This window comes from Erythrolamprus reginae, chromosome 4 (assembly GCF_031021105.1).
Source record: "Erythrolamprus reginae isolate rEryReg1 chromosome 4, rEryReg1.hap1, whole genome shotgun sequence".
Taxonomy (NCBI): domain Eukaryota; kingdom Metazoa; phylum Chordata; class Lepidosauria; order Squamata; family Dipsadidae; genus Erythrolamprus; species Erythrolamprus reginae.
This window is the reverse complement of record NC_091953.1, coordinates 112,612,942-112,627,618: the sequence shown is the minus strand read 5'-3', so window position 1 is coordinate 112,627,618 and position 14,677 is coordinate 112,612,942. Positions and strand designations below refer to the sequence as shown.

General features: G+C 39.6%; 1 protein-coding gene across 1 annotated transcript in view; it reads left to right on the top strand.

Moving 5' to 3' along the window:
* NALCN (sodium leak channel, non-selective) overlaps positions 1 to 14,677 on the top strand; it is a 309,533-nt gene that overhangs the window by 212,489 nt on the left and 82,367 nt on the right. The window lies entirely within an intron of this gene.

The following is a 14,677-nucleotide window of genomic DNA, read 5'->3' as shown; positions in this document are numbered from 1 at the left end:
AACACAACCATCAGATAATCCTCCACAATGGCCAAACCCACAGGCTGCTCTTTATAGCAGCCTCACTAATTACCACAGCCCCACCCAACCACAGGTGGCCTCATTTTCTTTCTCAGTTGTTGTTGCCTATGCAACCCTCTCCACATGCGTGGCTGTATCATTAACTCTTGTTCTGAATCCAAGGAGGAGCTATATAATTGATCTCCTTCTGAGCTGTCTGCCACACTCTCCTCCTCCCTATCATTCATGTCTTCTTGGTCAGAGGAGCCTTCATCAGATTCCACCGGAGGCAAAACAGGCCTGCAGCATGTGGATGTCTCCCCCACATCCACAGTCCTTGGGGCAGGAGCAGGGCCAGAGCTAACCACAACAGAGGGTAAGGAGACAAAATGGCTACCTGGGAGCTCTGCAGCTGCAGGATGCATCAGGAATCGCTTGGACAGAATCAAAGTCCAGGGAAAAAAATAAAAACAAAAACTAAAGAAAGAGTAGTTTCCTAAACTACGAGGGTCGCCCAGAAAGTAATGCGCCACTTTTTTTTCCTTCAACAATTATTTATTGAACACAATGAAACTTACACACAAGAAAGAATGATGTTTCTTCTACGCTCCCTATTTTTCCACTTAATCTCCGTCCCATTCTATGGCCTTCCTCCAGCGAGACACAAGGGTGTGTATGCCTTGTCGGTACCACTCCTTGTTCTGGTCACAAAGCCATTTCTGCACTGTGCAAATCACATCTAATGGCCTCACCATCTGTGCCCAGCGGCTAATTGTACTTCTGTCGATTGCTGATTCTCCATAAACTGTATACAAACGTTTGAGAATGTTCCCAACAGTTTCTTTCTCCGCAGTGAGAAATTCAATGACGACATGTTGCTTGTAACATACATCATTTACAGACGCCATTTTGAAACACTGCTGCAGCTACGGTATCTGTCTGAAGAAACCCAAAATTTACACACACACTCCTAAACATTCAAATAATGTATATCTAGAGTTTTGCATTCGTACTATTACTGTAGGTTGAGAAAAAAATGTAGTGCATTACTTCTGGGTGACCCTGGTAAATTGGGGTTTTGACTGAGCAAATCACTCTAAAATATAGTGTCCTACAAAAAAAAAAATCTTCGTATCTATACTTTGGCCTTATCTTGCCACTGACAATTATGATAGCAGAGTAACAGATTTTTTTATGTTATGCCTAACATATTTATAGTAAGATAGATATGAGACTTTTTAGTCATTCCAATCTCAAACATTTTATATCAGACATTAAGCAGTGTTGAGCCTTCTTGGAAATTGAATGGTAATAATAAATCTGAAGGTTGCATGCTTTTTCTTTTGACTGGCCCCTTCCCATGGCATATTTAAATCCTAGGATCAATCAAATGATACTTTATTTCATAGAGTGTGGTTTTTCATAGCTGATCTTTATTGGTGAAATAACTTTCGGCCCATGCCACACGAAAAAGCAAATAATACAGCTAGAGAAATGTCAGTGGTTATTCATTGTTTCATACAGTATTATTCAGTGCTTTCTGAAGGCTTATGATCTTCAAAGTTCAAAACGCATTATAACATCATGATACAAGTTCATCTGTAACAATGCATGTTTCAAGATTTGCCCTTTATCTCTCTCAAGACACCTATGCTGAAGTCAGTATTCACATTTTATATCTCATTCATATTTGTTGGCTTGTCTCGGTTAGCTAGGCTATGAAAGTATTATTTACATATAAACAAAATGTAAACAATCCAGAATAAGCACGAAGCAAATACAGAATAATACGCACTGAACAATTACAAGTTTAGCACAAAGCAAAATACAATATAGATAAGAAGAGCTAAAATACAATATAGATAACAAGCAGGAAGCTTAAACACCACTCCCCCATCTCTCAGGCAAAAGTAAAAGAAGTGACCGAGCAAAATAATGAGCTTTTATAGCTTCAATGAGGAAGTGACGAAACAGCCTTGAATATTAACTCTTCAAGTACAAGTTAACCCTTTAAGTGCACATTAACTCTTTAAGTACAAGTTTGGTACAAGTGTACAATATGCAGTTTACAATGGCAATCCCTAACAACCATGTACCCTGTACTAACAATATTCTTCTGTGAAAGATTTGTTCTCTTACAAAACTTCTCACACCTCTCTTCCTATTAGTATTATATACGGATGACTCAAATGCAAATGTTCTACAATTTTTGCAATTTATGTGCTGCAGTACCTATAATCATGTGTAACAACTTCACCATCATTTAAGCATCATTTTTCTCTGTATATATTAGCCAATATTAGACAGTAAGTTTTTTCAAAATAATTTTTCCAACTTTTTGTAACAGTGGGCACAGATTTAACATACAATGATCTTATATTTCCCAGTATGGTTGTCTCTTAAGTTTTCCCATGTTATATAGTTATAATTTTTTACACGCATGCACACAAGTTGCTTAGTGATTCTGCCTGACACCCTACCAATTTGTAAAATTATACCAAACAATCCTTCCACTGTACATGGTTCAGAATAAAGTGAAACAGTTCATAGCAACAGCTGCCAGTAAAAAGAATACATTGTTTGCATGTATAAATTCCCCAGTGATGCCACTTGACATAATTCCTTAACATATTCTAGATATTAGAGTTAAGAAAAAGTTGAGCTGAAGTTTGGTCCTTAAAAACCGCCAAAGTCCATTTTAGAGGGGTCTACCCTCACTTCTAATTGGGTGTCAGTTCCATTATGTTTTTCTATTGCACTTCCCGTCTCTGTAGATGAATATAAATAAAATGGTATTTCTACTTACGAACTTAATTTGTTCCGTGACCAGGTTCTTAAGTAGAAAAGTTTGCAAGAAGAAGCAATTTTTCCCATAGGAATCAATGTAAAAGCAAATAATGTGTGCAATTGGGAAAACCACAGGAGGATGGAGGCCCTGTTTCCTCCCAGGAGATTCCTAGAGGCGTCCCATGGAGGCTTCTCCCCACCTTTTCCCGTCCTGTTTCCTCCCAGGAGATTCCTAGAGAGGCCCCACGGATGCTTCTCCCTTCCTTTTCCGGTTACAGTTTCGGAGACTCGGGTTTGCAAGTGGAAAATGGTTCTTGAGAAGAGGCAAAAAAATCTTGAACACCCGGTTTTTATCTAGAAAAGTTTGTAAGTAGAGGCATTCTTAGGTACAGTTACCACTGTATAGCCACTACAATTTAAGTCTTAGCCTTGTTCAAAAATTAGCTAATCACAAATAAGTGCCACCTTTGCAATTCATATACCAGTGATGGCGAACGTTTTTTTTCTTGGGCGCCAAAAGAGTGTGCTCACACCCATATCTCAATGCCATTGGTTCTACATCACTGTCATATACTATTAGCATAGAATGTGTCATTGGCTTGATTCCTATGTGCAAACAGGAATATGTCCTTCATGTATTTAGGGTCTGATTGTCAGTTAATAATAAAAGTAGATGTCGAACCTACTGCAGTTATGCAGAAGGTTTCCCGTATAAACAATTAGGCCACAGCTATGTCATGACAGATAGGTCTCAATAGTTAGCAGCACTCTCTGAGCAAAGGAATAAAGTGATAGGAAAGGTTATTTGTTGGTGGCTGCTGTTTGTAGGGGTGGTGGTGACAGTTTTGTTGAAGGAGATGCCAAATACTTTTGAGTGAATGAAGAGAAAGTGCAATAAAGAATATACCATCTCCATAGCTTTTCAAGTTTTATTAGCAGATGTGACATAGATTGATTTTTACGGTCTTTTTATGGTCCTCTTCTGTTAACAAATACTGAAGAAACTCACTTTTTTCCTTTTGTCAAACATTCCGGAATTTAGCGACGTGCTATTTTGGATTCCATAATATTTCTTTGTTATGTGATTTTTGTATGATATTACTGGAAGTCAGTCCTACTGGACTGAATAACACTTACTGTGCATAAAGATGCTGCTACAATGTGAAACCACTTAAATGATTCAGAAAATAATTGAGTGCGTGGTAAGTGGATCTCCTTGCAGAATTCTCATCCCCTCCACTATCTCCAGGGATAAAAGGAAAAGGGCTTTAGATTATAGTTATTTAGTGAATAGCTAATTTCAGCGGCAAAGCTGACATTGTAGGATGCTTTGCTGTTTTGTTTTGTTTTTCTCCAGCAAAAAATAAAGGCACCCAGCATAATTCTAATGGGTTTTAGAACACTACAGTTTTCATTCTCATGGAGCAGATTTCTTAATGTATTTCTTTGGGGAGTCTGTTCTTCCTTATGGATAGAAAAATAAACAATTTTACGAAGTACTGTTCATTACTTAAGGGTGCTGAATTAAACCATATCCTGATGTAAACCTTCAGAAATTAAATTAAAATCCATACTTAAAAATGAAATGCATGGTTTGGTAAAGGATAAATTTCAAATTAAATTATTTTAATCGCTTAGGATGTTGTAAATAGTCTACCGGCAATACTGTCATTTTGTAAAAATACATAAACAATTTTGCAAATATCAATCTAGTGCCTATTTCAGTATTAACAAAAATCAATTAATTCCTATCTATACATAAAAGTGATCGGCATGAAAAGTAGATTATTGTTTCTTTGTTTTCAAAATATTGCTATATGTTAAGCTGGTTAGTGTTTCTGATAGCATTGCAAGGAAAGAAAAGAAAAAGAAAAAAGCTGTAATTTCTTTAGGTAAAAGTGTTACAGCATTCAGCTCAAATTTTTTTTATAAAAAAGCTAGTGAAAGAACATGCTATTTTTATAAGTACTGCCAGACACTACTGCTGCCACTGGATTTTTTTACTTGATTGTCTACAATTTAAATGAATATTCTCCAGGAGTTCATAGCTTTGGAGATTTTTTCCCCCCTTGAATATTTCTTTGTGAACTCCTAAATATTTCATGTACCAAAATAGTTTTGAAATGAAAACCAACCCAATACTTTTAGTAAGAATAATTACACTGAAATGGAAACAAAGAACCTGTTCTATAAAGCAGTGTTTTTCAACCAATGTGCCGCGGCACACTAGTGTGCCGTAAGACATGGTCAGGTGTGCCACGAAGCTCAGAGAGAGAAAGAAAGCAAGAGAGAGAGAAAGAGAGAGAAAGCAAGCAAGAGAGAGAGAGAAAGAAAGCAAAAGAGAGAAAGAGTGAGCGAGAAAGAAAACAAGATAGAGAGAAAGAGAACAAGAGAAAGAAAGCGAGAGAAAGAGAAAGAAAGAGAGAACAAGAGAGAAAAAGAAAGCAAGAGAGAGAGAGAAAGAGAGGGAGGGAAGGAGAGAAAGAGAAAGACATAGAGGGAGAGAGAAAGAGAGCAAAAAAGAGAGGAAGGAAGGAAGAGAAAGAAAGAGGGATGGAGAGAGAAAGATAGAGGAAGGAAGGGAGAGAAAGAGGGAGAGAGAAATAGAGTGAAAAGGAGGAAGAGAGAGAGAGAGAATTTTTTTGTCCAAACTTTTTTTAGCGCCCCCCCCCCTGCTCAATGTGCCCCAGGGTTTCGTAAATGTCCCGCGGCTCAAAGAAGGTTGAAAATCACTGCTCTAAAGCACCCAAAGGCAGGACAAGAGGCAATGGATGGAAACTAATCAACGAGAAAAGCAATCTAGAACTAAGGAGAAATTTCCTGACCATTAAAACAATTAACCACTGGAATGACTTGGCTCCAGAAGTTGCGTCGTTGGAGGTTTTTAAGTAGAGATTAAACAGCCATTTGTCTGAAATGGTATAGCATTTCTTGCTTGAGTGGGGGATTGGACTGGAGGATCAGTACTTAGTTTGATGGAATACACAATAGAGAAGGAAGCCAAGAACAGTTTTTTGAATTAGGAATAGACTTTTTTTAAAACCACAGCATTTTGATACTTAGGTGAGTCTAAAAACACTCATGCTAAAAACTAATTGTATAATGCAATGCAAATCTATTTCCACCTCAAGGACGTCATTTTATTGTTGGTTGTTCTCGACTTAAGGAAACAAGCTTTCTTTGAAATTCTAGCACTGCATAGAAGTTGGTTTAAATTTCCTGAAAGGTTCTGCATTCTATTATGTTTTAAAAATAATATGTAGATCGTGATAGAACGAGATACTCTCTAAGGCTATAACATAAACAATATATTTCAGGCAAAACACCACCAAGGAAAATATAATGAGAATTAGCTCTTTATTTCCCTTTTCCTATCCAACTTAATTCTGATATTTGATAAGACAGGAACCGACAAAAATACATTTTTTCAAAGAACTACAGTACTGTACTACAGTACTTTAGGGGTTTTTTTTTCCCTATCATGAACAATTGATGCTTTATAACTGTATTATTATTTTACCTAATACTAAGCTTAGTCCAGATTGTTTTCCAGTAAAAGCAGAAAAGCTACCTTTTTCCTAAACAATCCATCACTTGTACTGCAAACCGTTTAAGAAACTGACAGGGATGTTTACGGTGGTGTTAGATTATGATAATATGTAATTTCCCCATACTGAGTGGCAATCCTAAAAAAGATTGTCAAGTTCTATTTGAGCTCTTAATATCATATAAATAAATACTGTAGGAACGATTTGTCCTCGGAGTCTTCGTAGAGGGGCGGCATACAAATCTAATTAATAAATAAATTTGTGCTATAATCTTCTTAAATTCTGATTAAACAAAGAAACCAATTAAGTTTAGCAAATTATGAGTATATGCTGTCAAAGTATGTAAACAATTAAAATGGAAAGAACGATCATGAGAACATTTTCTAATTCTTCTTACTCTACCACTCCATATTCAGTGCCATAATAGTTCTTTTCCGCAGGATTACATTTTTAAGTATCTGATGTTGCCAACAACAATCAGCAAAGAAGATGCAAACAACCCATTTGCTTTTCCTTGCAAGTAAAGATAAATTTAGAAAAGAAGAAACTTTTTATTGATCATTCCCAAATAATGAATTTGTCCTTTGCATAGTTGTTGCTTCAGTACCTTTTTCCTCCAAGTGTCATCTTTTCACAATACAGTATATAGAATACCCTGACTATAGATATGTTGTTCATATTTCTTGATTATCCGATAGGATGCTACAGTAGATGCCAGAAACTTTAGATGCTAGATTCTGTAGTCTTGGCTATCTATCAGGTTTTTCTTGAACTTGCATATGAACTGCTCAGTTTCCCAATAAATATAAGATCAGTAATTTTCATGATGTTAACATTATTCCATACTGAATTGATGGAACACATATCAATAATCGGGGGGAGGGGGACTGTTCTGTCGGGCTCTCTGGTACACTCCTCCCAAAAATTCACAGGTACAAATTTCAGACACACACACGTTTGAAAATTCAAAACAATGTTCTTTATAATGAAAATTCACTTAAACCAAGCCCTCTTTTGGTATAGCAAAGAGCACTGGTCTCCAAACAAACTGGTAATTGGTACAAGTCCCTTATCAGTTCTGTGATACTTAGCTTGCAGCTGTGAGGCAATTCACAGTCCTTCTTCTTTCACAAAGTGAAACACACTTTGCTTTGGTTTAGTTTCAAAGCGGGGAAAATCAGCACACAAAAGGTCAAAGTCAGTAAAGCAGTCACGAAACACAAAGATCAGATAATCCTCCACAATGGCCAAACCCACAGGCTGTTATTTATAGCAGCCTCACTAATTACCACAGCCCCACCCAACCACAGGTGGCCTCATTTTCTTTGATAATAATCTCTCAGTTGCTGTTGCCTATGCATCGCTCTCCACATGCGTGGCTGTATCATTAACTCTTGTTCTGAATCCAAGGAGGATAATTGATCTCCTTCTGAGCTGTCTGCCACACTCTCCTGCTCCCTGTCACTCATGTCTTCTTGGTCAGAGGAGCCTTCATCAGCAGATTCCACCGGGGGCAAAACAGGCCTGCGGCATGTGGATGTCTCCCCCACATCCACAGTCCTTGGGGCAGGAGCTGGGCCAGAGCTAACCACAACAGGGGACCTAGTAAAACTAGTAGAAAAGGAGCTGTGAAAACTCTTAATCACAATGTGCTTGTAATATAAAAAAGAATTGTATGAGTATTATGCCTATTCTGTTTTGTGTTATGTCGTGCTTTCTAGTGATTTAACTGCTGTTCCCATAATGGTTCATTGTTGGATTAGCCATTGCTGCGAGCATTTTGTGAGTTTTTGGAGATACGTTTCTATGAACCTGGCAATGAAACAGAGAGGAGGAAAGAGAACAATTGAAAATTAACTCAGTAGTACTGTTTATATGTTAAACACTGTTCCAGCATTGAAATGTACCCAATTGATATGTTTACAAAATCAATTCAAGTCCTACCCTGCCTCCCAAGCTCTTTTGGAAGGTTGCAATCCAATTAATGTTAAATTGTTGAAATGCATCATCTTTCATCATCAAGCCCTATTCATTTGAAATGTCCCCTCATTTCCTAAACATTTTATTTCTTTATCCACTTGTGTATTTACTCAAAGGGAGGGTTTTCCCTTCTCTTTCTGCTCAAGATCCCCATGGACAATTGGTGGGCCACTGTGTGACACGGAATGCTGGACTCGATGGGCTTTGGCCTGGTTCAGCATGGCTCTTCTTATGTTCTTATGTTCATTCATTTTTGTCGTATTTATACCTCCTAGCACAGCCAGAAAGGTTCTCAATTAAAAAAAAGACACAAGTAGTGTTGGGCATCCGCACCACGAAGTCACTCAGCATAGCTTGCTAGTTTTAGGAAAACTGTGCCTCTTAGTAAGAGCTCTTCATTTTAAATGCACCATTGATTTCAGACAGATCTGACCTTTTCAAAGACTGTATCGTGTGGATTAAAATAGAGATCCTGTGAACATTTTATTTGTCAAATATGTGTGTGCCTTTTTCATATATTTGGCTGTTTAACAAAATGACAAATACATCTTTGAAATGTGTAAATGTGACTCCTCAAATGTAACTTATGATAGTGACTCATAAATAAAATCGGAGAAAAGATGACGGTGATAAAAGTTACCCATTATTTAGTTGGCTATTCAAAGTTGTTAAAAACTATTCCAGGCTTAGTTTATTTCTGGTTGATATTGTTATGTACAATCCTGACAAAGCTTGAGAAATTAATTCAGAATATTAACACTGGACTTAAACAATATTATTAATGTTAGATTTTAATAGACTCCAATAAGGATAATTAGTAAAATTATTATTTTTCATTTGTTCAAATGTAATCCACACATTTTTTTAGTCATATCAAAATATTACTTAAAAAGCTGGGATTAAAAAATAAACAGGGCTAACTCCAGCTTTACTGATTGACTAATTTTTTGTGTTTCCAGAAAAAAAGATTGGTAACCAATTCATTTTATAATGTAATCTGACATATGTCAGAAATCCGTTTGTCCTGTTTCTGGTAATTCAGTGTAGAATTGTAGCCTTTAAAATTTTTAGGAAAGTAAATACAGTGGTACCTCATCTTACGAATGCCTCTTCTAACGAACTTTTCAAGATACGAATCCGGGGTTTAAGATTTTTTTGCCTCTTCTTCCGAACTATTTTCACCTTACGAACCCAAGCAGATGCTGCTGGGATGAAGGAGTTTCTTTTTTCCCCCTTTTTTGAAGAAAGAAAAGGGAGGGGCTGCTTGGCGTAGGAAACATTTTGCAGAGAACAACGTGCTTGCAAAGGAACTGAAAGGGTGTCTTTTTAAGAAAGAAAAGGGAGGAGGGAGGGAGGGGCAGCTTGGGGGAGGAAAATTTTTGCAGAGAACAACTTGCTTGCAAAGGAACTGAAAGGGTGTCTTTTTAAGAAAGAAAAGGGAGGAGGGAGGGGCAGCTTTGGGGAGGAAAATTTTTGCAGAGAACAACGTGCTTGCAAAGGAACTGAAACGGTGTCTTTTGAAGAAAGAAAAGGGAGGGGCGCCCCCCCTTGCCTTTCTTCCTTCCCACTCACCCTTTAGCCTAGCCTTGCTTCTTCCACCCGCCCCTTTAGCTGCTCCTCCCTGCCCTCTGTTCACCTCCCTTCTAAAGTTTGGGATTTTCCTGAAGGATTTGCACGCATTATTTGCTTTTACATTGATTCCTATGGGAAACATTGTTTCATCTTACGAACTTTTCATCTTACGAACCTCCTCCTGGAACCAATTAAGTTCATATGATGAGGTACCACTGTATTTTGTCCCTTTGTATTGTTGTCTTATCCAGAGAGATTTGGAGGCCTATGCAGAGGGAATGAGAATGGAAAATTTTATTTTTGGCAGTTAATGTTAGGCATCCCATATTAATATTTCATTTTTATCTTACACACAGGTCTAAAGTTTGATGGAATCTGCTCTCTCAAAGCTCCACTTACTTAGCGAACATCACTGATAAACACATGCTACCTGAAAATTCCAAGACACTTTTACCAAATGCTTACAAATTAAACTAAAGTGCACTAAAGCTTAAAAAAAACCACCTCAGCTATAAACTTTAGGTAGAGAATTTGAAGCTAGGAAAGTGATTGTCAAGAACTTTTCCAGATTTTGAACCTTTAGAATAGAGTTGTTAGCCATTGGGTGGAGGAGGTTAAAATATTTCAAGCACTTTCTATAAATTGAACAATGCAGAGGAAGAACGAGATATGCATCATGCTGAGCAAATATTACACCCAAAAGTGTTCAAAGGCACTAAGTGAAGTTAAATGCCTTATACTTCCCAATAGGTAGTATTATCTCAGCACGACAGACGTTGTGAGACATTGCGGAATAATTTTGAGCTTAGATTATTTTTAAAGCATATTATTAATCATTATATTGTTTCAGCATGATCCCTTTTCCTACCCTTGCTTATATACTCTTTTGCTAGACTGCTCCACAAATCAGTATTTTTATTGTCCCTCAGTTTTGCCTGTATTAAAATTGGTCACATTTGGTGTTGCCTTGCGCAAAGATAATGATTTTATTTTGATTTTGGCTTAACCCACAAGCTTATCCAAATAAGAACATGTGAAGCTGCCACAAGAAAGGTGACATGGGTTAAAATCACAAAGGAAGGGTTTGCATTACTGTGGCTTAGTGTAGAAAGAACTTCCAAACTCCTGGTTGGCAGACCAATGTTTTTAGCCTATTTTGGGGGGAATGGAATTGTCACTAGATTTTTAATAGGTGAAATGATGTCAAAATGTTTGTAGCTTTGAATCAAAACAGCAACAGATATTGGCCCCAACAATACAGTGGTACCTCTACTTACTAACTTAATTCATTCCGTGACCAGGTTCTTAAGTAGAAAAGTTTGTAAGAAGAAGCCATTTTTCTCATAGGAATCAATTTAAAATTAAATAATGCGTGCGATTGGGGAACCACAGAGAAGGTAGAGGCCCTATCTCCTCCCAGGAGATTCCTAGAGAGGCCCCATAGAGGCTTCTCCCTGCCTTTTCCGGCCCTGTTTCCTCCCACAGAGGCTTCTCCCTGCCTCTTCCGGCCCTGTTTCCTCCCAGGAGATTCCTAGGGAGGCCCCACAGAGGCGTCTCCCCACCTATTCTGGCCCTGTTTCCTCCCAGGAGATTCCTAGAGAGGCCCCACAGAGGCGTCTCCCTGCCTTTTCCGGTGAGATTCGGGTTTGTAAGTGGAAAATGGTTCTTGAGAAGAGTCAAAAAAATCTTGAACACCTGGCTCTTATCTAGAAAGCTTCATAAGTAGAGGCGTTCTTAGTTAGAGGTACCACTGTACAGTATTCCCTGCAGTTCTACATAAGAAGCCATCCCCCTCAAACTTTGAATTAAAATTGTGACCTCTGTCAACAAACAAACACACAAACCCACACAGGCACAAACAGTGGTGGGATTCAAAACAATTTACTACCAGTTATGTGGGCATGGCTTGGTGGGCTTGGTGTGGCTTGGTGTGGGCATGGCTTAGTGCAGTGTTTCCCAACCTTGGCAACTTGAAGATATCTGGACTTCAACTCCCAGAATTCCCCAGCCAGCAAATGCTGGCTGGGGAATTCTGGGAGTTGAAGTCCAAAAATCTTCATGAAGTTAGTTGGGGGAAAGATCAAAAGCAACGTGAGAAAATATTATTTCACTGAAAGAGTAAGTAGATCCTTGGAACAAACTTCCAGCAGACATGGTTGGTAAATCCACAGTAACTGAATTTAAACATGCCTGGGATAAACATATCCATTGTAAGATAAAATACAGGAAATAGTATAAGGGCAGACTAGATGGACCATGAGGTCTTTTTCTGCCATTAGTCTTCTATGTTACTATGTTTCTATGTTTCTATTTTGCCAAGGTTGGGAAACATTGGCTTAGTGGATGTAGCAGGGGAAGATTACTGTAAAATTCCCATTTCCTCCCAATCAGCTAGGACTCGGGAGGCAGAGAATAGATGAGGGCAGGGCCAGTCAGGGTTGGTATTTACCAGTTTTCCAAACTATCCTAAATGTCTGCTACCGGTTCTTCGGAATTGGTCAGAATCGGAAACACAGAGAGAGAGAGAGAGAGAGGAGGGGAGGGAGGGGGAGAGAGAAAGAGAGAGTTCTGGTTCAACATGAAAAGTAACTTTAGTCCTTTAAAGCTTTCTCATGCTTTTGGTATTTTTAAATAAAATGGCATTTGATACACCAGTCATGCCATATACCCCAAAAGATTCTTTATATGTACCTAAAGGCCTTATTTTGAGAGGAGATATTTCATCCCTTCCCTTTGAAAAACCAACTGATCGGGAAAAGTTAAACAGGGCACTTGGATGACAGATCAGCAAGAACTACTGGGATATAGGCTAACTAAAAATTTCAAGAAGAAAACAATAGTAAACCATGCTGCATTGCTGCAAAGAAAACTACATGAAAACAGTAGAAATGGCCCTCAACTCAAAGAGTGGCACTTGAAATATACATTTGATAAATTCTGTGCATAGGTTGCTACCACTGAAAACGTATCTTATGTTCTTTTCTACTGGAGGCTGGAAATGGCCTGTTTCCCAACCTCTGGTGGGTCCAATAGGTTCGTGTTTTGCCCTCTCTGGGTTCCAAAGTTTTCCCTGGAGCCAGGGGAGGGCAAAAACGCTCTCCCCCATCCCCACAGAGGCTCTCTGGAAGCCAAAAACGTGCTCCCAGAGCCTCTGTGTGAGTCAAAAATCAGCTGGCCAGCACACACATGCACATTGGAGCTGAGATAGGGCAACGGCTCACGTGCCAGCAGATATGGCTCTGCATGCCACCTGTGACACCATCAGTTCACCATCACTGCCATAAACTATACGCAAATGTTTGTGAATGTTCCCAACAGTTTCTTTCTCCGCAGTGAGAAATTCAGTGACGACACACTGCTTGTAACGTACATCACTTACAGACACAATTTCAAAACACTGCTGCAGCTATGCTATCTGAAGAAACGCAAAATTTACACACGCACACCGTTCCCCGTAAGGTGTGTGCGGGAGCACACGCGTGCCCAAAAATATCCCCCGCGCACCCTTTTCCACTGGTGCGCAGTCCCCATCCCCCTGCCAGCCCGCGGGGGGGCAGGGGCGGGGAGGCGCCGGCAGTAGAAGGCGCTGCCCCCTGCCCGCCCGATCCACCCCCTCTCCTCTTCCGCCGAAAAAAAAGCATGGAGGCTGCCTGCTTGAGCCTCCCGTAGCTCCACCCCGCTTCACCCTGCCTGTCATCCTCCATTGTGTTTTCGGGGGGAGTGGCAAGAAAGCCCTGTGCCGGCCAGGAAAGCCAGCTTTCCGGGAAAGCAGTGGGCCTTTTAAACATGCTGCTTTCCTGCACCTCTTTCCTGGGGGGAGTGGCCTCCTCCCTCCCCTCTGCCCAGGAAAGAGTTGCAAGAAAGCAGTGCATTTGAAAAGCCCTGGCCAGCACAGGGCCTTCCTGCCGCTCCCCCCCGAAAACACAACGGAGGTCCAGGAGGACAGGCGAAGTGGGGTGGAGCAACGGGAGGCTCAAGCTGGTGGCGGCAGACCTCCGTTTTGTTTTCGGCTGGGAGGGGGCAGGAGGACCTTCCTGGCTTTCCCGGGCAGCTGGCTTGAGCCTTGTGCCAGTCAGCAAAGCCAGCTGCTCGCCGGAGATGTGGAGAGAAAGAAGGGAAAGAGAGGGAGGGAAAGAGGAGAGGAAAGAAGGAGGGAGGGAAGGAAGGGAGAGAAAAGTGAACGAGAGGGAGAAAGAAAGGGAGGAAGAGAAGAAGGAAGGAAGAGATAAATATAAAGGGAGAGAGGGAGAAAGAGGGAGAGGAAGAGGGGAAGGAAGGAAAAGAGAGAGAAAGAGAAAAAAGTGGAAGGAAGAGAGAAGGAAAGAAAGGAAGAGAGAAAGAGAGAGAGAAGATAGGAAGGAAGAGAGAGTGAGAGAGAGTGAGAGAGAGAAAGAAAGAAAGAGTGAGAGAGGAGAGAGGGAGGAAGAGAGAGAGAGTGAGAGAGAGGAAGAAAGCAAGAGAGAGAGAGGAGTGGAAGGAAGAGAGAGGGAGAGAGAAATGATAGAAAAAAGGGGGGGAAAGGGAAATGAGAAAATGATTGAGGCAGAAAATGACAGGAAAGAGAGAAACAGAGAGAGAAGTGACTCTTGATTTAAAGCATATGGTAAAAGCACTTAAATAATAACAGAGAAAAAAAACCCAGTCCTCACCTGTTTTTATTAATAGTTATGTTTTTGGATTTGCTGGTTGTTTTAGTTTTAATAGTAATAGAGTTTTGTTTTGTTTTATTATTCATTTCTTTTAATAAAAAAGAAGGGATTTATTTATTTGTTTGTTTGTTTATTTATTTA